General features: G+C 44.4%; 1 long non-coding RNA gene across 5 annotated transcripts in view; it reads right to left on the reverse strand.

Annotated features, from left to right (window-relative positions):
- LOC125162780 (uncharacterized) overlaps nucleotides 1-26870 on the reverse strand; it is a 65604-nt gene that overhangs the window by 12082 nt on the left and 26652 nt on the right. For 4 of the 5 annotated variants that reach the window (XR_007151175.1, XR_007151173.1, XR_007151171.1 and 1 more), the window contains 6 exons: nucleotides 17652-17805; nucleotides 16927-17047; nucleotides 12365-12612; nucleotides 3791-3964; nucleotides 1588-1718; nucleotides 854-997 (listed from right to left, as the gene is read on the reverse strand). This is a non-coding gene — a long non-coding RNA (uncharacterized LOC125162780). The remainder of the gene's footprint in view (nucleotides 1-853; nucleotides 998-1587; nucleotides 1719-3790; nucleotides 3965-12364; nucleotides 12613-16926; nucleotides 17048-17651; nucleotides 17806-26870) is intronic. The other variant, XR_007151174.1, reaches the window with a different exon arrangement.

Genomic DNA, 26870 nt, shown 5'->3' on the forward strand with positions numbered 1-26870 from the left:
GGACGCTGTCGGTCCTGACCAGGAGAAGTTGCCTGGAGTCATCCGCTGGTCCCAAGGACTGTTGCTAGTTGGGGGGGTGGGGGGAGTGGGCAGAGTGCCTGCATTTGTCTAACAGCACACTTTTAAAACAACAGAGCAAAAGCGAACAAATCGTCAAATTGGGGCCAGCTCTGGGAAAAACAACTCGAATTCTGTGTTGTCCCATGGACCCTTTCGGCAACAGCTGCCTCCTTTTCTTCCCCAAGGCAGAGGCCACATGCAACAGAGGAGGCCACAAGCAGAAGAAGGCAGGTTAAGAATGCAGGATCCAGCCTTCCTGCCCGTTAAAATCCCAGCTCTGATCCTTACTAACTGGTTCACTTGAGGCAAATTCCTTGTGCCTCAATTTCCTCATCTGCAAAATAGAGAAATCATAATACCTCCTGGCTATCAAAAGGATTAAGTGGGAAAAATGCTTAGCATGTAGTAAGTGTTCAGTAAACGTTTATTGTTGTTATTCTATTATTTTTAGAGCTCTTGCTCTCCTTCCATTACGTGCCACTCCCCGGCAATCCCACTGGATTTGTCCAAATAGATCAATGCACCCAGAAGAATGAAAACACAGGTTCTCTCACAGGGTATTTTGCACGCTGTCCACCAAGACCCTCTTTCTCAGGCAGTTTCCACACAGCTCCATGGACACCACACCCTTACACTCATCAACACACCCTAGTTCATATGGCACCGTCGACCTGGATTGCCCTCTTGCCCTCCATCCACCCAAATCTAGTTCAAGGCCTACATTGTAACAAAATGCTTTCTGTTTCAGGAAAACTGACCCAAGTACATACAAGAAGAAGGGAAATGTACTGACCATACAGTTGAAAAGTCCAGAGGGTAGGTCCGTCTTCAGGCACGGCTTCAACCAGGGTCTTGCAAGAAGTCACAAGCACCTGATGTTCACCTCTTGGTCTTGCTTCCTCTATGTTGGTGCTACCCGCAGACAGACTCTACACTTCTGGTGGCAAGAGATTTGCATTGCAAAGTGAACTGCAGGTTCAAGCCCAGTGAGAGAGAGAACATTCCTTGCTCCTAACAGCCCCAGCACATGTTGCACGTGTTCCTTGGCTGTCATTGGGTCCATTCCCTGGACCAATGTTAGGGTTGGGTGATGGGGGAGGAGTGTGATGCTCTCACCTGCAACCCAACTGACACTTCCTAGATTGATGAAGGGGAAGGGGGTTCTTCCCAGAAAGAGATGAGGATAGTCTCCAGAATAAGGGAGAATACACACAGGAAACCCAAAGCCCAGCAAATGCCCACCACATGCTCATGTCTTCCAAAACCCAGCCCCAACAATTCTAGCCAATTCTCTCCTCTGAACTCCTGACCTGATTCTTCATACTGCCATTCATGTTGGCCATGTCTTTTGCTGGCATCCTTTGGTTATGAATAAGTCCTGCTACATCAGCTACTCTGTGAAACACTTTCATATGAAAACTGTTCTTGGGCCCTTCATTTGGCAATGAAGCGGTACTGCTCCCTTGTTCTGCACTGTTATGTCTCTCTTTCTGATCCTGAACTTCCCATCGTGTGCGTGTGTCTTACCTTTCTTTCAGACTGTAAACTCCTCCACAACAGGAAACTAGAATGCTTCTTGCCTAGCACCTTCTATATACTAATTGCTTCATCGATGTTGTTTGATTAGGAATCGAAGGACGTTTCTTCTCTTATATCTTCTGTTGGTGGAATGCCAGTAGGTGCTAAATAATATTCTTGGAACCACAGATTTAGGAGGAACATTGAAGGTACTTTGGGCCTTGATCCAAGCAGCCCTAGAGCTGGCCCTCCTGGGGCTGGACTCCCCCTCAGCTAGACCCCCCTCAGCTGGACCAGCTGAGGCCATCCCAGGAGACAGGAGTACAGCCCTCAAACAAACAAAACAAACAAAAAACTTTATCTACTCTTTCATTCCTCAGGGAATAGAGATTAGGTAAGGGAGGTCCTTAGTAGGTGAATGATATAAATCCACAAAATAAGAGAAATACCAAAAGGGTGTTAAACCAGTTTGGACACTTCACTCAAAGCCTTTGCCATTACCAGCAATGATTACCTGGTGAAGCCCTGTCCAACCCGCAATCTCGGTTCCAGGCCTGAGACTCCTCTCTGGGACCTGGCTGGGGGCTCGATCCCAATGCAACCCAAACTGAGCTCTGGGCAAGGCCCACAGGTCAAACAGCCTCCAGAGACACCAACCAGCCTTCAGCCAAGAGGGAGGAGAGCCAGGAGGCATGGGATGAAGCATCTCCAGTTCTCAATCCTCTCTACCAGATGGAGGGGGCTCCCTAGGCAGGCAGGAACTAGTGATCAGGTCAACATGGCTCCCTGACCCTCAGGAAACCTCCAGCAGATAACTGCCACCTGACACCAACAACACTCCTGCTGTCCACTGTGGGGGCTTAGGTGGATGGGACTGGGGTGCCAGGGCAGGGGCATAGTCTTACTTTCCTAGAGAAAGAAAGACAATGCACAGCAATTGAAGGGACTGTCAGAAAAACTTTGGATTCTTGTGTCATCATTTTCTCTCTGCGTGACCCCAGGAAAGCTCTCCAGATCTGGGTGCACTAACCTTAGGAGGGGGTGGGGTTGGACGAGCCCCCTGCCTGCTCTAAGTTAGGGGCTGGTCAATTCTGATGGCATGCTATCACCTGTCCTGGCTAATCACCCACAGGCCTCATCTCTAGGACGTTTGGTTTCCCAGTGGACAAGTAAGACTGAATCTGCACTCCAGCCTGTGCTCTGGGACAATAGGGCAGTGTGGCCCAGCAGCGAAGGGCGGGGCTCAGGAGCAGAGTTATGGCATCGATTCCTAGCTCTGCCCCCTTTCCAGGCCTCCCCTCCCACTCTATAAAATGGGGATAACTGGGGCGCCTGGGTGGCGCAGTCGGTTAAGCGTCCGACTTCAGCCAGGTCACGATCTCGCGGTCCGTGAGTTCGAGCCCCGCGTCAGGCTCTGGGCTGATGGCTCGGAGCCTGGAGCCTGTTTCCGATTCTGTGTCTCCCTCTCTCTCTGCCCCTCCCCCGTTCATGCTCTGTCTCTCTCTGTCCCAAAAATAAATAAACGTTGGAAAAAAAAGAAAAAAAAAAATTTAAAATGGGGATAACTCCTATCTTGTAGAGTTCTTATGAGCGCTCAGTGAGGTGATTTAGACAAAAGCTCTCAGAACAGTGCCTGGTACTTAGTGAGGGCAGGGTAAGGGCTCACTATTAGTGTTCAGGCATCCATAAAGCTCTTAAAAACCACCATCCGAGCTAATAAAAGGTCCAGGATGCAGTTTCCAAAGGCTTCCTCGCAGTGAAAGTCGAGCCTGGTGCAGACCTGGGGCCAGGAACAGATGGCCTTGACTGTTCACTCCTTCCCTACCTTTGGCAGGTGAGAACTGGCCTCAGCCCCATGGCCTTGAGATGAGAACTCCCCCCACCCCCAGCCTCCAGCTCCAGAGGGTGGCTGGCGTCGTGCTGCTGACACTGACCGCTGCACCCCACCTTTGCACAGTGAGGCCTGGCAGGCCGGATGTGGCCTCCTTTCCCAGCGGGCTTGTGCCAGATGGCTTGATTACCATGGAGTGCATTTCAGGCCTCCTTGCTATTATCAGCTTCTCACTTTCAGCTGCTGGATCAGGGGCAGGATCCTTTCTTTCCTCCCTCTGCCCCATCACTGGGTGTTTGTTCTTGCAGCAGCCTGGACTGCCCAGGTGAGCCATGTCCTGTCCTAGAGAAGCCTCCTCCGGGCATGCCCGCACAGACCCACCTGGACATCGTCGCACCTCCCCTCTGCTGGAGTCCGACTCCTGCCTCCCAGGATCTGTCTTGAGAGAGGGTTGGCAGGTGAGGAAGGAGCTAGGTCACAACCATCCAGTCCACGCCACCAGCATTTCAAGGTCACTGAAGAAAACATCTTTCCTGCCCACTGATGACCATCACACTGATTAGGATAAAAGAGGAGAAAATTATAAACAAGTAAAAAGCGAGGATTTACACCAGAGTCATACAAAATTTGCCTCCCGCTCTAGTTCTGTCCTCATGCAGCAACCCCCTCTCTGTGGTGCCCTTCCCTCTCCCCCACCCCCCAGTTCTGACACTAAGCTCTTCCGGATCTTTCCCTCCTGATCATGGACCCCCCAAATGGACCCCCCGCCACACCCAGGTGGGTAAAACTTCCTTATGTGAGATGAATTCCTTAAGAGGGGGTGAGGGATGGGACTTCACCTTTGAATAAACAAACAAACAAAAAAATTCTTTCATCAAACAGCTCCAGGAGAAGCCCTTCCAGGGGGGGAAGGGACAGTTCGGTAGCTAGTCCCTTTCCCTCCCCTGAAGTTTTTGTCCTCACTGGCACCCCTCTTTTGTTCTCATCACCACCAAGTCACCTTGTCTGCCTTGTTCTCCTGCCCAGGTGTGGGCTGCACCTCTTTCCGCCCCCCGCCCCACTTTTGCAGAGCTCAGACAGGCTGGAATTCTCTAAAAATAACCTTGAAGAAAAATCAACGAAATGAACAAAAGAACACAAACAGCTGAACAACAGATGTGCCTGCCCAGTGCAGGTACCTAATCCCAAAACAACCAGAGTCTCGCCACCCCTGGGCTGGCCAGGCTTGGGTCCCTGCCTGCCTACTCCCTGCCCCTGCCAGAAAAGACTCTCTCAGGTAAAGTTTTTTGACATCCTCCCTCCCTCCCCTTGCAGAAGTGGGGAAGAGAAAAGGCAGGTGTTCACAGTGCAGCCAGCAGCTGGCCTTGTGTCCGAGCTAAGGTCAAAGGGAAGGTGGGCCCCTAGGTCCCCTAAATTGGAGCAGAATCCTGCTGGTGAAGCAGCCCCCCATTTGGTGTGACCTCTGGAGAGGGGAAGCGTCTAGAGAGGGGGACCTGGCTGGGGGAGGGGAGCTGGTGTGGCCACACTTGGAACCAAGGCCAAGCTCTAGACATTGGGAGCGGCACCTGGTTCCAGCTCTGCCTCCAGGACTCTGGCCATGCCCCGTCTTTTCTGGGCCTCAGCTTCCCCGGTGGTCAAAGGAGGAAGTTGGAGGAGGTGACCTCCAATGTCTCTGTCACCTCTAGCACTTTTCCATTTGGCAAGTCTCCACCTTCAGCCACCGGTTCAAACTCCCAGAGACAACTCCAGTCCATCAAGATGAGTCTTGGGTGCAGTGCCTTGGTAAAGGCATCAGTTCCCAACCGTCCTGAATCTTAATCCAGTACTGGAAACTGTCAGAGCCACTTAGCATGTGCGGATTCATTTCCTCTTCACACAAGCCCTGAGCAGGGAGGCCCTTGTATCCCTATTTCACAGATGAGAAATCTGAGGCACAAAAAGGTTAAGACCATCCCAGGGTGGTAAGCAAAAGGAAGGGCCTCAGGCAGTGTGTGTGTCTCCAAGGTCTGTGCTCTGTTCCTCCACATTCAGCTAGTTTTTCATAGGGAGTGACTACGATGGGTATAATAGGCTCAACATTTAGAAGGTGGAAACACAAATGTCCATCAACAGATAAGTGGATAAATAAAATGTAGTATATCCATACAATGAAACGACGTTGAGCCTTAACGAGGAATGGAATTCTGACACGCGCTGCAACATGGATCAACCTTAAAGACATTGTGCTAAGTGAAATAAGCCAGTCACAAAAAGACAAATACTGTATGATTGCACCTACATGGAATATCCAGAATAGACAAATTCCTAGTGATGGAGAACAGATGAGAGGATGCTGGGGGCTGAGGTAAGGGGAGAATGGGTAGTTACTGCTTAATGCTCAGAGTTTCTGCAGGGGATGATGGGAAAGTTCTAGAAATGGAGAGTGGAGATGATTGCACAACATTATAAATGTGCTTAATGCCACTAAATTGTGTTCTTGAAAATGGCTTAAGATGGTAAATGCTGTGCTCTGTTAAAAATAACTTTAGGGGCGCCTGGGTGGCGCAGTCGGTTAAGCGTCCGACTTCAGCCAGGTCACGATCTCGCGGTCCATGAGTTCGAGCCCCGCATCGGGCTCTGGGCTGATGGCCCAGAGCCTGGAGCCTGTTTCCGATTCTGTGTCTCCCTCTCTCTCTGCCCCTCCCCCGTTCATGCTCTGTCTCTCTCTGTCCCAAAAATAAATAAACGTTGAAAAAAAAATAACTTTAAAAAATATCTGTAACAGGATAGGTATCACTTATTGAGCACCTACTATGCTGCGTGCTTTACGCATCACTTCGTTTTACCTTTACAACAACCCTGAGGGAGGCTGTGGTGTCATTCCACCTAATTTATAGGCACAGAGACCAAGATTCAGAGGACAAATTCCCCAAGGACAAGGACAAGGACCCACAAGTGGTAAGTGACAGAGCTGATACGTAAACCCAGCTAATGCTGAAAGCAAACTTGGAGAAGAGGGTAGGGAAATCTGAGAAGGCCAAAACAAGCTGGGGCGAACCAGGGTGTGGGGCCGCTCACACCCCTACCTGTCCTTGCCAGGTTCCACATAGTCCACATTTGCACTTGGTCACATTCCCCCCCCCCCCCCCCCCCCATGCCCCACCACTTACATTCTTCCCTGTTTCACAGCCAACCAACGCCTTCCTGCCTCGCCCTTCCACTCACATCACTAGCTCTGCCTGTGTTCGTCCAGGACACCTCCCCACCCACCCTCTGTACAGGAGGACAGCCTGTCTGGGTTTAAGGTGGGAGGAGGGCTCAGAGTCCATGAGCCTAATTCTGTTCTGAGGGAGAGAGAGGCCCAGATCTCTCCTAAAGGTGACTGCCGAGCAAGCAGCAACTGGTCAGGGTGGCAGGGGGAGGGTGGGGGGGAGGGAGGGGGTTGTCCCCACCAGGGACGGGGCAGCCGGCTGGCGACTGTCCCTGGAAGAAACTCAGGAAGGCTGGGCAGGCAACTCCATGGGGTGCCAGGTCTGGTGGGTGACTAGTTTAACTCAGTCTCAGGTGACCTCCCGTGTGAGCACAGTCAGGGCAGTGAGTTTCTTTTGCCTTTTAAATAACAAACTGTCCACTGCCCCTGAAACACAAGGCATTCTGCATTCAGGTCACCCAAGACAGCCAAGCACACCCACATCCAGGCCACTGCACTCATGCCCACTTGTAGCCTCCTGAGACGTTAGCCTAGCCTCCAAGGTCACATGCGAGCACAAAGCATCCTTAGAAACTCCTCACACGGAAGGGCTCAGCAAGAGTCACCGCATGCTGCAGGTTGTGATTGTGGGGTTTGGATGGGTTTTCTCTGTGTGTGCCCCATGACTTGCTTTCCCTACCCCATACCCCCCGGGATATTTTCCTGGCAATTCTGTTCCCCCAGGCCCTGCAGTCAGCCACTGACTGTAAATCCCCAGAAGATGTACACCGATGAGCTGTGATTCCTTTCAGGGGACCCTGAACAGCTAACACTGCCCCAACGAGTGAAATCCACAGGGATTCCAGACCTCGGAAAGATTTTAAAGCAGATGAGGCTTCCCAAACACATCTTTAATCATGTCCAGGAAGGGTGGCCTCTGCCAGCTGGCAGATTTAAAGCATAGGCTCCCACGCTCTTGGGAAAGGCATCACGGCTCAGAGTCATCAGAGGACTTTGGCATCAAAACTCTAGGCTCTGACTCGACTCTGCCATTACCCAGTCCTGTGATCTTGAGCCGGTGTGGCTGAATTTTCTTCCTTTATAAACTGGAGACAGTGATAGTACCTACCTTCGGACACTGAAGAGAATTAAATGGGATGCAGCACATCAAGTACTTAGGACAGTGCTCAGTCCCAAAGTCCTACTCAAGAAATATTAGCTGTCCTTTTTGCGCAGACAGACATTGGCAGCCAACCATGGTACCTTTCCCAAAAAACCAGACTCTGTCTCAGACTCCTCAGTGCAGCCCGGCAGGTAGCCACCACCTGCTACTGGCTATTGGCCAAGGATAGCATCTAAGACAAAATCTGTTTGCCATCATTGTCCCACTTTTTTCTTTACCTGACAAGTAATGCACTTCTCCGGTCTCCAAGTTGGGACCCCCGCTACTTCTCCACCCTTGTCTCCATTATGCCAGTGCTAGGCCACCCTCCTCACACGTGCACTCTGGACCCCAAACTGATCTGTGATTTCCCCCACATACAATTTTAAACAGCTTTTGGGGCACCTGGGTGGCTCAGTCGGTTAAGTGTCGGACTTCAGCTCAGGTCATGATATCATGGTCCACAAGTTCGAGCCCCACATCGGGCTCTGTGCTGACAGCTTAGAGCCTGGAGCCTGCTTCCGATTCTGTGTCTCCCTCTCTCTCTGCCCCTCCCTGGCTTGCGCTCTGTCTCTCAAAAATAAATAAACATTTAAAAAAATTAAAAAAAATTAAACTGCTCTATTGAGATATAATCCACATGCTATACAGTTCACTATACAATTTGAAGTGCACAATTCAATGCCTTTTTGTATATTCTGAGCTATGCATACATCACCACAATCCATTTTAGCATGTTTTCATTACCTCTCCTGAAAATTCCCACACTTCTTTTTTATGTTTATTCATTTTTGAAAGACAGAGAGAGACAGAGCACAAGCAGGGGTGGGGCAGAGAGAGAGGGGGACACAGAATCTGAAGCAGGCTCCAGGCTCTGAGCTGTCAGCACAGAGCCCGACATGGGGCTTGAACCTCACAAACCTGAGCCAAAGTCAGATGCTCAACTGACTGAGCCACCCAGGTACCCCTGAAAATCCCCACACTTCTTATCCATCACCTTCCCTCTGCCCTCCAGCCCTCGGCAACCACTTATCTACTTTTTGTCTCTACAGATTTGCCTGTTCTGGACATTTGATATAAATGGAATCATACACTATGTGGTCCTTTGTGACTGGCTTTTCACTTAGCATGATTTTTTCAAGTTCCATCCACACTGGAGCATGCATTGGTAATTCATTCCTTTTTATTGCTGAGTAATACTCCGTTGTACAAATATAACATTTTATTTATTGATTTGTCAGTTGATGTACATTGGGGTCATTTCTACTTTATGACCATTATGAATCATGCTGCTGTAAACATTTATGTAAAAGTTTTCGTGCGGACACATATTTTCACTTCTCACTACATACCTAGGAGTGGAATTGTTGGGTCATGTGGTAACTCTATGTTTAACCACTTGAAGAACTGCCAGAATGTTTTCCAAAGTAGCTATACTATTTTAAATTTCCACCAGCAGCACATGAGGATTTGATTTCTTCATATCTTTGCCAACACTTGTAATTATCTGTGTTTTTTTATTAAAGCTATCCTAGATGGTATGAAATGATATCTCATTGTGGTTTTGATTTGCATTTCCTGATGGCTAATGACGTTGAGCATCTTTTCACATGCTTATAATCATTGGTATATCTCCATTGGAGAAATGCCTATTACAATCCTTTGCCCATTTTTAAATTGGGTTGTCTTGTCATTATTGAGTTGTAAAGAGTTTTTCATATATTCTAGATACAAATCCTTTATGAGATATATGATTTGCAAAATGTTCTCCTATTTGGTGGGTTGATTTTTTTTCACTTTCTAAGCTGTATTCTTTGAAGCACAAAAGTTTTAATTTTGATGCCATTTTGAGTAAATTTTGTATGTGGTATCAGGTGGGAGTTCAACATCATTCTTATACATGTGGATACCCAGTGGTCCCAACATTGTTTTAAAGACAATTCTTTCCCCAATTTAAGTATCTTGGCAGACTTGTCAAAAATCAAGTGACCAGAGTTGAGAGTTTATTTCTGTACTCTCAATTCTGTTCCATTGGTCTATATGTCCGTCCATAGACCAGTACCCCACTGTGATTAGTATGCTTTTATAGTAAGTTTTGAAATCTGGCAGTCTAAGTCTTCCAACTTTGTTCCTCAATTTCAAGTTTATTTTTGGCTAATCTGGGTCCTTTGCATTTCATATAAATTTTAGGATCAACTGGTCAATTTCTGCAATGAAACCAGCTGGAGTTTTGATAGGGATTATGTTGAATTTGTAGATCAATTTGGGAGTACCACCACCTTAATAATATGTTTTCTATCCATGAGCATGAGCATGGGATGCCTTTCTATTTATAAATTTAAGTCTTTTTAATTTCTTTCAATAATATTTTGTAGTTTTCAGAGCATAGATTTTGTACTTCTTTTGTCATATTTATTCCTAAGTATTTTATTTCTTCAATGTTATTGTAAGTGGAGTTTTTTTCTTATTTTCAGTTTACTTACTATTACTGTATAGAAATAAAATTGATTTTTGTATATTTTTCATGTATCCCGCAACTTTGCTAACTCATTTGTTAGAACTAATAGTCATTTCATGGGTTATTTAGGGTTTTCTCTTTTTTTTTCAAGTTTATTTAGGGTTTTCTCTATACGAATCATGTTGTCTGCTTCCTTTCTAATGTTGATGCCTTTTTTTTCTCTTTGCCTGATTTCCCTGGCTAGAATGTTTTGCGAAATGTTGGATATAGGTGGTGAGAGTAGATATCCTTGTCTTATTCTTAATCTTAGGAGGTTGCACTCAGTCTCTTACCATTAAGTATGTTAAATGTGGACATTTGTAGATGCTTTTTATCAGATTGAGGAAGTTGCCTTCTATCCCTGGTTTCTTGGGTATCTTAGTCATGAAGAGGGGTTAAATTTTGTCAAATGCCTTTTCTCTGTCTATTGAGATGCTCATAAAGTTTTTTCCCTTTATTCTGTTGATGTGGTGTATTACATTAACTGATTTTCAGATGTTAAACCAACCTTGCGTTTCTGGGGTAAATCCTACTTGGTCATGATGTGTAATCCTTTTTATATATTGCTAGATTTGATTTGCTAGTATTTTGTTCAGTCTTTGCATTTGTATTCTGAAGACATGTTGGTCTGAGTGTTCTTTTTTCATAATGTTTTTGTCTGGTTTTGGTATCATGGTAACACTGGCTTTGTAGAATGAGTTGGGAAGTGTTTCATCCTCTTCTATTTTTGGAAGAGTTTGTGAAGAATTGGTATTAGTTTTTTATTTTTATTTAAAAAAAAATTTTTTTTTTAATTTTTTTTTTCAACGTTTATTTATTTTTGGGACAGAGAGAGACAGAGCATGAACGGGGGAGGGGCAGAGAGAGAGGGAGACACAGAATCGGAAACAGGCTCCAGGCTCTGAGCCATCAGCCCAGAGCCCGACGCGGGGCTCAAACTCACGGACCGCGAGATCGTGACCTGGCTGAAGTCGGACGCTTAACCGACTGCGCCACCCAGGCGCCCCGGTATTAGTTTTTTAAATATGTGATAGAATTCACCAGGGAAGCCATCTGATCGAGGGATTTTCTTTTGGGGAAGTTTTAAAATTACTAATTCAATCTCTTTACTTGTTTTAGGTCTATTCAGATTTTTTATTCTTCTTGAGTCAGTTTTGATAGTTTGTGTCTTTCTAGGGATTTATCAATTCAATTAAGTCATCTACTATGTTGTTATGTCATTGTTCATAATGCTACCTTATATCCTTTTTTCTCTGTACAGCCCATAATATCACTTCTTTAATTTCTGATCTTAGTATTCTGAGCCTTCTCGTTTTAATTTTGATCAGTCTAGATAAAAAGACATGTCAATTTTGTTTATCTTTTTAAAGAGACAACTTTTACTTTTGTTGATTTTCTCTGTTGTCTTTCTATCCTCTGTTTCATTAGCCTATGTTCTAATCTTAACATTTCCTTCCTTCTGTTTGCTTTGGGTTTAATTTGCTCTTCTTTTTCCAGTGTCTTAAGGTGCAAATTTGTGTTGTTTATTTGAGGTCTTTCTTCTTTTACACTGGAAGCCTTTATAGCTATAAAATTCCCTCTAAGCATACTGTTTCATTTTTTACTCATCCCAAAGTATCTTCTGATTTCCCTTGCAATTTCTTCTTTGTTCCACTGGTTATTTAATAGTGTGTTATTTAATTTCTGCATATTTGTGAATTTCCCCATTTTTTCCCGTTATTAATTTCTAAAGTCATGCTATTGTAATCAGAGAATATACTTTGTATGATTTCAATCCTTTTAAACTTATTGGGCTTTGTTTTAAGGCCTAGTATATGGTCTATCCTGGAGAATGTTCCACGTATGCTTAAGAAGAGTGTGTATTCTGCTGTTGTTTGGCAAAGTGTTCTGTAGATATCTGTTACTTATGCACATTTTATCTCTTCTCATTAATTCCTACTCCTAGGATACCTTTCTCCTTTATCTCCACAGAACTAAAGTATATCTATTACTTAAGCCCTAGAGCAAATCTTATGTCCAATGCTTTGTAACTGCTTTGGAAAACTGAAAATAAAGAAAATATATGCACTCATTACCTAATGCTGAATAACAAATTATTGCAAAGCTCAGCGGCTTTAAACAACTTACATTTGTTATTGCAGTTTCTGTGGGTCAGGCATCCAGGAGCAGCGTGGCTGGAATCCATCTGAATCAGTCTCTCTCATAAAGTGGCAGTCAAACTGTCAGCCACAGCTTGCCATCATCTCAAGGCTTGTCTAGAGGATACTTCTGAGATCACTCACGTGGCTGTTGGCAGTCCTCAGTTTCTCGCTATCAGCTGGAAACTGCAGTTTCTTGACACACAAGCCTCTCCACAACATGGCAGCTTGCTTCTCCTAGAGCAAGTGATCCAAGAGAGAGCCAGAAAACAAACAAAAAACACCCAGGACAGAAGCCATAGTCTTTTACAACCTAATCCCTGAAGTGAGATTCTGCCATTTGCTACCAATTACACAGACAAACTCTGTGACAGAGTAGCAGGGGACTATGTGAGGGGGTAAATACAAGGACATGGGGATCATTGGAGGCTATTTTGCAGGCCGGCTGCTGGAGCTTACAAATGATTTGTTTGAAGTAGCACCACACTGATACCTAAATCTAGTTAACCACAGCACACAAAAAAATAAAACTACCGGCCAACCTCACAAATGAATACTGAGGCAAAATTCCTAAATAAATTGTTTATAACCAGATTCATGTGGCACATGTGAAGAATAATACCCATACATAAGTGATATTTATTCTGGGAATGCAAGGATGGTTTAATATTAGAAAATCCATTAATGTGATTCACTATATTAAAAAAAATCTATGGAGAAAAATTAATTGATTATTTGTATAGATGCTGAAAAGGCATTTAATAGAATTCAACACTCATTCTAGATTAAAGAAAAAAAGTCTTTTTAAAAATGTTTATTTATTTTTGAGAGAGAGACAGAGCATGAGCTTGGGGGAGGGGCAGAGAGAGAGGGAGACACATAATCTGAAGCAGGCTCCAGGCTCTGAACTGTTCGCACAGAGCCTGCAGCTCGAACTCACAAACTGTGAGATCATGACCTGAGCTGAAGTGGGATGCTTAACCGACTGAGCCACCCAGGTGCCCCAAGGAAAAAAGTCTTAATAAAAGAGGAATAGACAAAATTCTTTTTTTAGCATGATAAAATATATCTTTCCCAAAAGTCAGCATCTTTTCTAAAAGGAAAATACTAAAAGCAGTTCCATTAAAGTTAGAAAAAAAGACAAGCATGCCCATTAGCATCAGTCTTTAAAAAGCTCTGCAGATATGAGCCGATCCAAGTAGGCAAGAAGTTAGGATTAGGAAAAAAAGTTAGTTAAAGTAAAATATGAAAATAAGAGGCAAAATTATCATAATATATAGACCTATCATGGTTATAGTGTATAATTATTATGATTATATATCTGGAAAACCTAAGAGAACTTAATTGCAAACAAGAGAAATGAGTAATGAGCCTGTTACAAAATTAATATGTAGTAAACAATAGCCTTTCTACATCTAAATATCACTCAGAAGACACAGTGGGAGAATTTCCAACAGCAACTAAAGTACAAAACTGTTTGGAATAATTTTCAAAATTTGCAAGAAACATATAAAGAAAACCTTAACATGCGTGTAGAGTGGATAGTAACTATAGTTATGGTGGTGTGAGCATTGTGTAATGTATAGAATTGTCAAATCACTATGCTATACTCCTGAAACTAATATAAGGTTGTGTGCCAACTATAATCAAATAATAAAAAAATTTTAAACACTTTAACATAAAAAGGGACCTGAGAAAATGCAGAGGTAGACCATGTTCTTAGAGAGAAAGACTCATCACTGCAAAAATGTCAATTCTTTAATCAGTTACTTTATAAATCTAGCACTCTCTCAATAATGATGACTACAGGACAATTTTTTTTTTTTGGTGTAGACCTAGAAAAGCTGATTCTAAAAATAAAAATTTTTAAACAAATAAACAATACCTATGAAACTTGGGGAAAGAAGAAGAATGAGCAAGCTTTGGGGTAAGAATTAAGAAACCAGGGCTCTAGGCCAAGCTCTGCCCTAACAAACTGAAGGACCGTTCATCATTTCTGTTGGAGCTTCAGGTTTCTCATCAGCAAAGTGAGGCACCCAGGCTAGAGGCTGTCTAAACTTCCTTTCAGTTCTAGAATTTTCTCATTGATTCTGTTGTAAGACTGTTAGTTCAAATACTCCAGACTTGGATAGAGCCATGTCTATTCCAAGCAAGTCCAGGGCACCTAAAAGAGTGTTTGGCTAAGTACGTGAATTTCTGGGGGTACTAGCGAGGTCCTTTGCCAAACAGTGGTCCTATTCTTACCCTTACCCCCATGCTGTCTCTCATATTGCTCCATGGGATTTAGTCAGTTGATGTGACCTCTCCATTACCTGCCCCACGAGGAAGTAAGCATTGTATTTGGGACTTAGTGCCATACCTCTCTGATCTTTCCTTAGGAACCAATTTGAATAGGAGAAGGGAGAGGATGGGGAGAACAGAGACTCTACAGGAGGGTGAACTACCCAGGGCAAAGGAAAGAGAAAGTGGAGATGCAGAACACTGCAGACACCTTAGACCCAGAGAGGCCATAAAGAGAACCCAGAAGAAGGCGCAAGAACTATTCCCAGATTATAGCAGAATTAAATGAATCAATATCTTTACCAGTGAAACAAGTGCATTATAGACTGAGTTCAATATTTGTCGCTTTGACAATAGCTAAAGTATGGAAAGAGCCCAAATGTCCATCAACTGATGAATAGATAAAGAAGATGTGGTATGTATATAAAATGGAATACTACTCAGAGATGAAAAAGAATGAAATCTTGCCATTTGCAACAACGTGGAAGGAACTAGATGGTATTATGCTAAGCAAAATAGTCAGAGAAAGACAAATATACAATCTCACTCCTCTGTGGAATTTAAGATATAAAACAGATGAACATAAAGGGAAGCAAAAATAACATAAAAACACGGAGGGGGACAAAACATAAGAGATTCTTAAATACAGGGAACAAACTGAGGGTTGCTGTTAGGGTGTTGGATGGGAGGATGGGCTAAATGGGCGAGTGGCATTAAGGAGGACACTTGTTGGGATGAGCACTGGGTGTTATATGTAAGTGATGAATCACTGAATTCTATTCCTGATATCATTATTCCACTATATGTTAACTAACGTGGATTTAAATTAAAAAAAAATTTGTTGCTTTGAACAGAGCAGAATGTTTTGCCCAAGGAGAAAAGGAAAACTTCCTCTTCTCTCCTCTACCCAGTCCTGAAGGAGAGGGAAGATGATGCCAGGCATGTGCCAAAATCCAGAGAAGCCACAGGAGAAGGAGGTGGGGATGGCCAGAGAGCAGTGAGGAATCGTTCACTTGAGAGAAGGGGGAGAGAGGAATTGGGGAGAAAAGATGCTAGCCTGGGCTGGCAAGCACCATGGAAGGTTCTGCAGGTGGATTTCCATGCAGCAGGTCGGACAATTCTCCCTACGGAGGGTGGCGTGATTTCCCAGTTCCAGGCCCCTATATGGAAGCTTTGAAGGTAACATTCTGGGGGACTGGGATAGTTCTCTACGATATAACAGGGCACCAGGAGAGCCTGCAATCTGACCACATCTAAATGTTCTTTATCTGCCCCAGTGTCCAGGCTTGAATTCAGGTCAACTCAAGTATTTACCAAACTCCTACCATGAGTCCAACCTCACACTTAGGGCTGTGGTGAACAGAAGGGAAACCAGAGGAGGGTCCTTGCTGTTAAGGTGTTTATAGCTGGGAAAATGAGAATTCCATATTGGAAAGTGTTATTCTTCATATAATTCACCCACGTCTGGAATTAAATATAAAAATGAGTGGAACAGTGAGTGAGTTAGGAGCTCAGAGGGAACAGAGGACAGTGGGCTGGTGGCCAGGGATGACTTTACAGAGAAGGTAGAACTTGACCCCAGTATTCATCTGTGAGTACAAGGTCCCTCTTCTTTTCTCCATGCCCCAGGCTACGAGAGGACTGAACCAGAGGCCCGGGGGTGGAAGAAACAGCTTCTTTTCTGAGAGGTGACGCTTTAAGTGAGAACTTTCTCTGGTCCTATCTTTTTCAGTGCTGTTTGTTTGAAAAGGGAGTAGATTTTCCTGTTACAACAGCCAAAAAACCAAAATAAATCAAGAAAGGAACGGCCAGTGTGGACCTGGAAATGAAGTTAAAATATCTAGGCTTAGTGAAGACACCACAAAATGGTTTTCTCCTCAAAGTGGCACTCAACTTAGACTAGACTGCTCTAATGGATCTGGGGACATATTCTTCTCCCTGACAACACTCCACCCACCCCTCTTCCCACCCCATTTCCTCCAAAAGCCTTTTGCAGATGGTGCCTCTCAGTTCCCAGAACCAGTCTGGAGCAGTGATTAAAAAGATCAAAATTCCGGGAACCAGTTTTTTTTTTTGTTTTTTTTTTTCTTGGCTACCTTGGCAAATGCTTAAGCTACACTAAGATGCAGTGAATCACTTAAAAGTGACAATCGTGATGCTGGAGAAAAATTAAGAATTCCACTAGGCATAGGGCCAGTCCACAAAAAATGTGGTTGTTGGGGGAAAAAACAGGATTCTGTGAACACACTTTTGGGGAACACCCCCCCTTACCCATAGGGGCTCAGACCTCACTCTTGCCTCACTGGGTCTCTTCTTCCTTTCTCCATTCACACGGACAAGAACCATCTGCATGACTACCAGTTCTCTGTATATTACAGGGTTGTAATACAGTCTAGAAAAAAAGAAATAATGAAAGATTCAGGACCTCAGTGGATCCAATAATCCTGAAGAGTCCTCTGTACAACACCCCACATTCCACTAAAAGGACACCCCGGACTCTTTTGCCCATTTCTGTCTTCCGCAATTTTTCCCGACGCTCAAGAGGCTCTCCCAGGATGCAGAGGGAGAAGACAAGGAGATTAAAACAACAAGAGAGAATATAATAGGTATAAAAGACAGATAACAGAAACCATACTTATGAATTATAGGTGACTTGAAGAAGAAGCTGATCAAAGTAGTGACCCCCCAAAAAAGTTTATAAACTGAAAAGATGCGTGCATTCCAGCCGGTTTTAGTGTTCCAGGGCACCTGTAACACAGCACCACAAATCGGGTGGCTGAAAACAACACTAATTTTTTCTCACACAGTTTTGGAGGCTGGAAGTCCAAGGCCAGTATGTCAGCAGGACTATGCCCCCTCCAAAGGTTCTAGGGAAGAACCTCGCTTTTTCTAGCTTCTGGTGGCCCCAGGTGAACCTTGACTTGTGGCAGGGTAACTCCAACCTCAGCATCTGTCTTTACTTGGCTTTCCTCTCTGTATGTTCAATGTGTTCTTACCTTATAAGGACACCAATTATTGGATTGAGGGTGCCCTAAGTCCAGGATGATTTCATTTGTAGCCACTTGTGTCTTTAGAGACCTTCTTTCCAAGTCAGGTCACATTCTGATATTCCAAGTAGATGCAAATTTTGAGGGGACATGATGTAATCAACTGCACAGAAAAAAATCAACGAAGAGAGCAATAAGTAGACCTATCTTGGCAAGAATCTAGAAATAGAAGGACAAAGACAAAAAAAAATCCTACAAGCAATGCAAAGTTATTACAATCAAATGATGAAAGATCAGACAGTCTTCTTCAAGCATCTCAACAATAGCAAGAAATGACAAAGAAAAATGAGATGACATCTCCAAGGTTTTAAGAGAAACACACTTTAACTTAGCCAAATTGCAATTTTATCATTCATGTATGAAATTTTCAGAGAAACCATTCTCAGATATTCTCGGGAACATCTTTCCTGAGAAAATTGCTTCAAGATCCACTCCAACCAACAGAGAGGTGAAGTAAAATGAGCCAAAGAATCGGTAGGCTATAATCTGAAGGAGTGTTGGCAGGCATTGAAGATATTTAAGCATATGACTGAGGTTAAATGATGAATGTCAATATAGCTTCAAAACATGTAAACAGCAATTAAGTTTTAAAGAGAATATGGTGTAAAATGCCCATAATTTAATAGTAATACATTGGTTCCCCATATCTCAGATCACACAACACACACACAGAAGAAATAGATGGGAAAAGGTAGAAGGAAGTAAAACAATGTGAATTTCATCCTATTATACACGGATATTCAGTATTTTAAAAAATTCTTAATGCTGGCAATTAGAAGAAATATGGATTCAAGTATTTTATGGATAGATTTATAATTCATAAAATGATCTGTGTGTGTTTGCGTGTGTGTCAGAGACAGAGAGAGCATGCACACAAGAGAGCAGCTAGTTCCCTCCCTTTTTATTGGATAGGAGGTCATTTCCTCCCCAGCTTTATTGAGGTATAAATAATTTTAAGGTGTACAACCTGATGATCTGGTGTATGAATGCATTGTTAACTAATCACCACATTCAGGCTAATTAACAAATCCATCAACTCACACAGTTACCAGTTCCTTTCCTCCCCTCTCCTCTCCTCTCCTCTCCTCTTGTGTGTGTGTGTGTGTGTGTGTGTGTGTGTGTGTGTGTGAGAGAGAGAGAGAGAGAGAGCGAGAGCGCACACTTAAGCTCTATCTTCTTAGCTAATTTCAGTAGGATACAGTATTATGAACTATAGCCACCATGCTGGACATCAGATCCCCAGAGCTTATCCACCTTGCAAAACTGAAACTTGACCACTTGACCAGTGTCTCCCTATTTCTCCCAGGAGGTCACGACTAAAGAATCTGTCCTTTGTCCCCTTTGCTACCATGGCCCTTTCACACTCCCCTGGCCCTGCAGGCCCCCCATTTCTGGTTTCACCTGCCTTCACACCCAGCCTCTGCACACTCCTTTAGGAAAAGGAAAGGGGTCAGGTGGAGTAGGCCATGGATGTTAGGCTCTGCTCTTCGTACTTCACCCCTCCTACCTCATGGCCTAAAGTGATTGGGCTGAGCAGGGGTTGGGGTGGGAAGGGGGAGCTACACACTACACAGGCTCTTCCTAGACCTTTGAAGGGACATCTGCACTGTTTCTTGTTTATTATCAACAATACAGTAGTGACTATCTCTATACATGTATTTTTTTTTTCAAAACTTTTACTTCTGTTATAGGCTATGGAGTGAGACTCTTCCTCTTTTCCCAGAAGCGGCCAGGACGCACATCTGAGTCAGAAAAAGCACGAAGTACCATGATAGGCAGATTTTGAGATGGCTCCCAATGATCCTTGCCTGCTGGCATTCATGTCCTTAGCTAGTCTCCTCCCCGTGAGTGTGAGCTGGTTCTAGTGACTTCTTGTAATAGACTCCTTATAGGATGGGCAGGAGCAGAGAGTGTACTTTTTCTTTTTTTTTTTTTTTTTAATTTTTTTTAACGTTTATTTATTTTTGAGACAGAGAGAGACAGAGCATGAACGGGGGAGGGGCAGAGAGAGAGGGAGACACAGAATCGGAAGCAGGCTCCAGGCTCTGAGCCATCAGCCCAGAGCCCGACGCGGGGCTCGAACTCACGGACCATGAGATCATGACCTGAGCCGAAGTCGGACGCTTAACCACTGAGCCACCCAGGAGCCCCGAGAGTGTACTTTTTCCCACAGGATCCAGTCCTGTGCTGCCTCTCCATAAATGGTGAGTGACGTCAGATGTGAGAGGTGAGGGACAGTGTGGCCTTCCTGAGGGTCTGGCCACACTGTCACTCTTTGGGTTAGTCCAGTGGTCTTCAAATCAAGGCATGATATATGGCCACGGATAACCTAAGTCTTTCCAGAAGACATGTAAACACAGGTAGTTTAAGGAAATCTAATTTTAGTTTCCAACTTCCATGTCTATCTTTCCTAAAACAGGTTTGCCTGAGAATGTCTCTGGTTTAAGGCTCCTCCTGTGGTTTCTCCATTCCTACTTGCTTTTCAAAGTCCCACTTCACGAAAGATGAGGATTCCCTTCACCCTCCCTGAGCCTTAATCCCTGTGGTGCATGGTCCCCAGGCAACGAAAACCTCCAGGGTATCAAACAAAGAGACAATTCAAGATACATTTTATTTAACAACCTCATTTCTTCCATTCCTTGACCACTGTCAAAGGATGCATCCAGAAAGGACCCCCTAAAAGCAAAGCAAAGAGAATGCCTTGGACAAATATCCAGCTAGCAGCACCTTATTTCCTACAGGTGACAAGCTCATGGCAAGCCTCTGTGCTTGCTCTTGCCCTCTACCAGAAATAGAATTCATACGTGAGACTGTCTCCAGGATGCGTGTCGACATACTTATTTGAATTAAAAAATGAAGTCTGATTTTTTTCTGATTGAGACTCTGACTTGGCCATTTGGTTTTGACTGTGACTTCTGGCTTTACTAATGAAGTTAAATGGTGGACAAAACCCATAAATTGAATAAGATAGATATTCAGCTGTAAGAGCGTGTGTCTACGTGCGTGTGCACGCCTGTGTATGCATGTAATGTGAATTTTTTATTTGAAAGACTTTGTATTAGCAAGGTATATTAACAATATTTTTATTTTCCGAATGCCTTTCAGAGTATATCAGGTTTAACAAAGCGCTTTAATGTGAAACAGTACAGAATGCAATCAATAGTCATCTGTAAGTGAGTGGAGAGCCTTTGGATATTCTTTCTAGAAACTGAGAAGCCTGGATGAGTGCAATGACCAAGAATAAATTTTCCCAGGTAGTCAATTCTCCATTCTTCACATTCAGCTCAACTGATGGAGGGTCTAATTAAATAGTCAGCTGAAAGATCATTAAAAAATAATTTTTGATGATAGATCACCATATGATTTTGGCATATAACTAGGAAGGTGTTTGAAGAATTGAGTCTCATTGCTATGACAACACTCTATATGCGTCATACTTTTGTGGACACATTTTCTCAGCATATGCATCTATATAAAAAGGAAAAATAGTAATAGAGTTGAAGCTAAACAGTGTCTCTTTCTAACATAATTAGTGCTCATCCCTGGATAGAGGAGCAAGCATAAAAAAAAAATCCTTCCTACGTCATTAAAAGACGCATTTCCCAACAGTATGGAGGCTTCTTAAAAAAGTACGGGGCACCTGGGTGGCTCAGTCGGTTAAGCGTCCGACTTCGGCTCAGGTCATGATCTCACGGTCCGTGAGTTCGAGCCCCGCGTCGGGCTCTGTGGCTGACAGCTCAGAGCCTGGAGCCCGTTTCAGATTCTGTGTCTCCCTCTCTCTCTGCCCCTCCCCTGTTCATGCTCTGTCTCTCTCTGTCTCAAAAATAAATAAACGTTAAAAAAATTGTTTTAAAAATAAAAAAGTAAAAATAGAACTACCATATGATTCACCAACTCCACTACTGGGTATTTACCCCAAGAATGTAAAAACACTAATTCGAAAGGATACATGAACCCCTATGTTTACTGCAGCATTATTTACAACAGCCAAGATATGGAAGCAGCCCAAGTGCCCATCAACTGACGACTGGATAAAGAAAATGTGGTATATTCATACAGTGGAATATTACTCAGCCATAAAAAAGAACAAAATCTTGCCATTTGCACTAATATCCATGGACCTAGAGAGTATAATGCCAAGTGAAATAAGCCAGTCAGAGAAAGACAAATATCAAATTATTTCACTCATAGGTGGAATTTAAGAAACAAAAAAACAAAGGGGAAGGAAAAGAGACAAACCAAAAAAAAAAAAAACCAGATTCTTAACTACAGAGAACAAACTGGTGGTTGCCAGAGGGCAGAGGGATTAAGAGTACATTTATTATGATGAACACTAAATAATATATAGAATTGCTGAATCTATATTATATACTATATACTATACTATATTATACACCTGAAACTAATATGACACTATACACTAACTATACTGAAATTAAAATTTAAAAAGATGCATTTCCAGCAACATGGTAGTTTTGTTCAATATTTATTAAATTTTGCATTCTATTTCCTAGTATTTTGGTCAACTGTATAAAAAAACTATTTTAATGGATAATCTAGAAACTTTATTAACACCTGGAGTTTATGATCACAGGAGATTTGTCAAGTTAGCTTGAATACATGCACACATTTTTATTGCAGTCTGATAAGCCTACGAATACATTGGGATGAAAATCTATGGGAAAATTGGAGTGAAAATGTGGATTCAAGGAGAAATAGGAACAACAGAAGATTTCTGTTGGTCAAGAAGAGCTTGTTCGGTATTTTTTAAACAGATGATGGAGAGTATCAAGTTGCTGTGCTATTTATATTTCATTGGATCCATTTAAAGGAGTAACGTTACAGTTGTGTAACTGGCAGATTTTCAATATGCCAGAAATTGCACCCTTTGCAATTACTATTTAAATTTGTGAGGCAAATATTTAGCTGTCAGTGCATTTAATCTGCCTCTCCAACTTGGCTTAGCCCTTCTCCGTATCTGGAATAATCTCCCTGTCCCAGCCAGGACAGCATGGGCACCCAGGGTCTGGGTCTGGGGCAGCCTGGCCAAGTACAGGACCCAGAGGGAGGCATGCTGTGACAGTAGGGAAACTCAGGGCATACTGTCTGCATCACAGCTTTCTGGGGCTGTCCTGACCCCACCAGTCTCCAAAAGCCAAGCAGAGGGACATCCCACACCTTCCCTAAGGGACTGTGCCTCTGAGCTGAGCACAGCAACAGGTCATGGCCGCACAAAGGATCCCTGGCACTTTCAGGCCACAAACCCCTCTGATGTCCTCTTGGCTTCCTATAGAGAAGTGGGCTGAGGGGCCTGGGATGCACACCACCCTCCTACCACCCACCATGCAGCTCAGCCTTCCCCCCAGCAAGCATTGGGTAAGTACTCTAGAGAAAAAGAGAGAGGGGACCAAAGCTCCTGTCAGATGGAGGAGACAGTTCCCACACAGAGGCAGAGAGGGGACCCCAGAATCCTCCTTTCCTTGTCCTCAGTCTAAAAGAGGGACCTTATGGGGCACCTGGGTGGCTCAGTCAGTTAAGCGTCCCACTTCAGCTCAGGCCCTGGTCTCATGGTTTGTGAGTTCAAGCCCCATGTCAGGCTCTGTGCTGACAGCTCAGAGCCTAGAGCCTGCTTCAGATTCTGTGTTTCCCCCTCTCTCTGCCCCTCCCCTGCTCATGCTCTGTTTCTCTCTGTCTCTCAATAATAAATAAACGTTAAAAAAAATTAAAAGAGGGATTCTATGCTCTTAACTTTTTCTTTATGCTAATAATTCAAGAGAATGGATGCTTTAAAGGGCCCAGGGCCTGAAATATTTATAACATTCCTTGAGGACTACCTACCCAACAGAACAGGACCACCTATACAAATAGCAAGGCCATCATAAAGGAATTGAAGTGTCTGGGGAAGGCAATCCAGGAAGACTTCCTAGAGGAAGTGAGATATTGAAAGTAGTTTTTAGGGGGAGACTACTAAGAAACAATTCCAATATTTATGGCCTCCCAGAATGTTCTTTCTGTGGTGAGGAGTTGTAACACTGAAAGTGCCAGAGATCAGCAGGAGACAGATAAGCTGAAGTGTGGGAGAGGGAAGTGAGAGGGGCAGAGTGGAAGGGGAGAAAAAAAAATCCTATCGCAAATGCAGTTAATGCTGCCCAGCTTCATTTCATTACCAGTGATGAACAGGGCTTATAAATGACGACATTATAAGCTGAAATGTGATCCCCTGGGAGAGAGTATCCGCTGCCTTAGTAATTGTAGATCTGCTCCCTGCCTGCCTTCGATAGGGATCTACGTGAGCTCTGAGAACCAACAGGCAGGAGCACCTTCCACTGAGACCAATGATGCTTTAGCCGTAAGGAGCATAACCTGGCACAGCACAGAGCATTGCCGGGTTGCCCTGGCCTGAGGACCCAGCCACAGCTCAGTGGCCTGGCCAAGGGGGACAGCCAGGCCCATTGCTCAGTCCTTGGGTGAGGAAGGCACCCAGAGCAGCAGGCACCCAATCTGACCACTCCCTTCCAGGCTTGGTCTTGTCCTGCACCTCCCCACCCTCTGTTCTGCCCAGGACACTCCCTTCCCTTAAATGCATATCCCTTTGTCTGCCTTCAACTGTGCCTCAAGTCCTACCTGTAGGTCTCCTCCTCAGAAACGCTTCTCTGATTTCCCATCAACTGACCCAGCCCTTACACTAAGATCACCTGTCATCCTCTGTGCTGCGGCCCCTACACCCCTGACTTACAGTTCTCTCATGCAATGGATCCCTTTCTACCTTGCATTATGGTTATTTATGTGGTCTGATTTTCCCTTGGAATTATCAGCTCCCTCTTCACTTCAACTCCATGAACCTGGGCCGACCACCTCCTGGGTGCCTGGCAATGTACAGGGTGCATTAACGACAGAGGGACACTTAACCCTGCAGCCAGGCGTTCATGTCCCAGTCAGAGAGGAGAAGTCAAGCACAGCCTGGAGCACAACCCTCCATGGCCAAGCTCAGTGCTCTTTCTGTAGCGATAGCCCAGAATGTGGCTTAGTTCCAGATGGCTGGAAATGATTTATCTTTAGCTGAATGCAGACCAGCCTCTGATGGGCCAGGTAGCAATGGCTGAAAGGCAGTCCAGCCAATACCAGTCGGTGCTCAGTCACCTGGCATGGGCTTCTGGGGAATGGCGAGCGCACCCTTGGTCATTATATTTTATCTATCTGGAGGCCCAGGAGGGACTCTGGAGCCAAGATTCCTATGGGTGCTGGCTGAGTACAGGAGAGCATTCAGTTCACATCCAGCAGGTGGTTCCTAACTTTCTGAGAAGCTAATGAAAGTTCTGGATGTTCTTCCCAGAAGTGCACAGACACATGCGCGTACTCTTTGGCACACAGTTTCAGGGGATTCACCTACTCTCGAAAACCCACCCATGGGTCCCTGAATCAATACCTTGATGTAAACAGTGGGTCCTTTGGTGTGGTTGCTATGGAACGACGAGCAAAACCTATATAGCCTGAGGGAAAGGTACTCAGGAAATACTTGTTGAATTAATGAATGACCTTGAATTTGGCCAGGCTAAGATCCCTACTGTGTTCACTGACCACGATTTCTTATACTATGTGGCAGAGCCAGAGCTCACCCAGTGTTCATGTGGAACAGGCAGCCTTCCATATGGTGGCATTTGTGGGGTTCAGGGAATGCCTTGCCTCTGAAAGAACCTTTCTCCAACAAACTCTGCCATTAGCACAACCATTAACACAGCATCCCTTTGAAGCAAGGAGTCAGAGTGACTGGGTATATGGAACTCCTCTCCTCCTTCCAGGAGGATCCTGGGGTTAAAGACAGGTGTGTATAACATCTTTTCCTTTTAGAAAGGGGCTCAGCAACATAAGTCTCTACGTTACTGCAGAGACTTTCCAACCTGGGCTCTGCCTCCCTCAAGGGCAATATTCTACCTATAAAGAACTGCAGAGACCTTGAGAGCTGGTTCAACATCAAAACACTACCCATAGGATCTGACAATCCAGAAACACAAAAGTACCCTGGAAAATCTTTTGTAAGTTTATGAGAACTGCCACGAGCCCTCAGCCTCTGGAAAGTTTGGATTTATCCAAGCAGCAAAGGTCTTTGCTGAAGAAGTGTGGAGGGATGAGGATTTATTGGGTGTCTACTATGTGCTGGGTAGTTTCCACATATTATCTCATTTAAACCTCACGCTATTGGGAAAGGAAAGTATCATGTTCCCATTTACAGGTGAGGAAGTGGAGACAAATGAGCCCAAAGTTACACAGTTACTAAGAACCCAGGTTCAAATTCAGGTTGTCAGTGCTCAAAGCCCATGAGCTTCCCACTGTACAACAGACAGAGGATGTTTTGTTCTGTTTCAGGACAGAATGCAGATTAGGCCTGTAATCACTTCAACTCAGAAATAAGAGACAATCTGGGGGAACCAAGGTTGCCCTGAATTACAACAACTTTAAAATTTGGAGGATGGGTCAAAAGCCTACTCTTTTCCATGGAACAAGTTCTAGGTTTGCTTCATGATCATGAGAACTAATCACTTTTCTGTGTCAACATACATGCCCTCAGACCTTAGGATCCTTGTAAAATGTGAACATGGGGAGACCCTCCCTGACGGCTCAAGTCCAAAGCTTCCAGAGGCCGGACAGATGCTATGACACACACCTCCACAAGGTGCCAGGTTCTGGGGCCCCACGGAGCCCAAGAAGGCTGACCCGAGGCTTCAGGTGAATATGACCAGGGACTCACCTGTCCATATACTTCACTGCGTCAGAAAATGACCAACCTGGGGAAATACTCATCTGCAATCACATTCATTATTTCAAAAAAATTTTTTTTCTTTGTTGAAAGTATCTCTGTATTTTCCCTCCTGGGCATTTTCTGTTGTTTCTGTGAATAGGCACACTTCCCGTAAATGCGATTGTTATCATCATAATAGCCAACGTCCAGGAATTTATTTGCCGTCTAAAAAGCACTTCCCTGCAGGGAGGGGTGCCTGGGTGGCTCAGTGGGTTAAGCGTCCAACTTCAGCTCAGGTCGTGACCGCATGGTTTGTGACTCTGAGCCCCGCATCGGTCTCTGTGCTGACAGCTCACAGCCTGGAGCCTGGAGCCTGCTTCAGATTCTGTGTCTCCCTCGCTCTCTGCCCCTCCCCCACTGGTGCTCACTCG

Source organism: Prionailurus viverrinus, chromosome A3, assembly GCF_022837055.1.
Source record: "Prionailurus viverrinus isolate Anna chromosome A3, UM_Priviv_1.0, whole genome shotgun sequence".
Taxonomy (NCBI): Eukaryota; Metazoa; Chordata; class Mammalia; order Carnivora; family Felidae; genus Prionailurus; species Prionailurus viverrinus.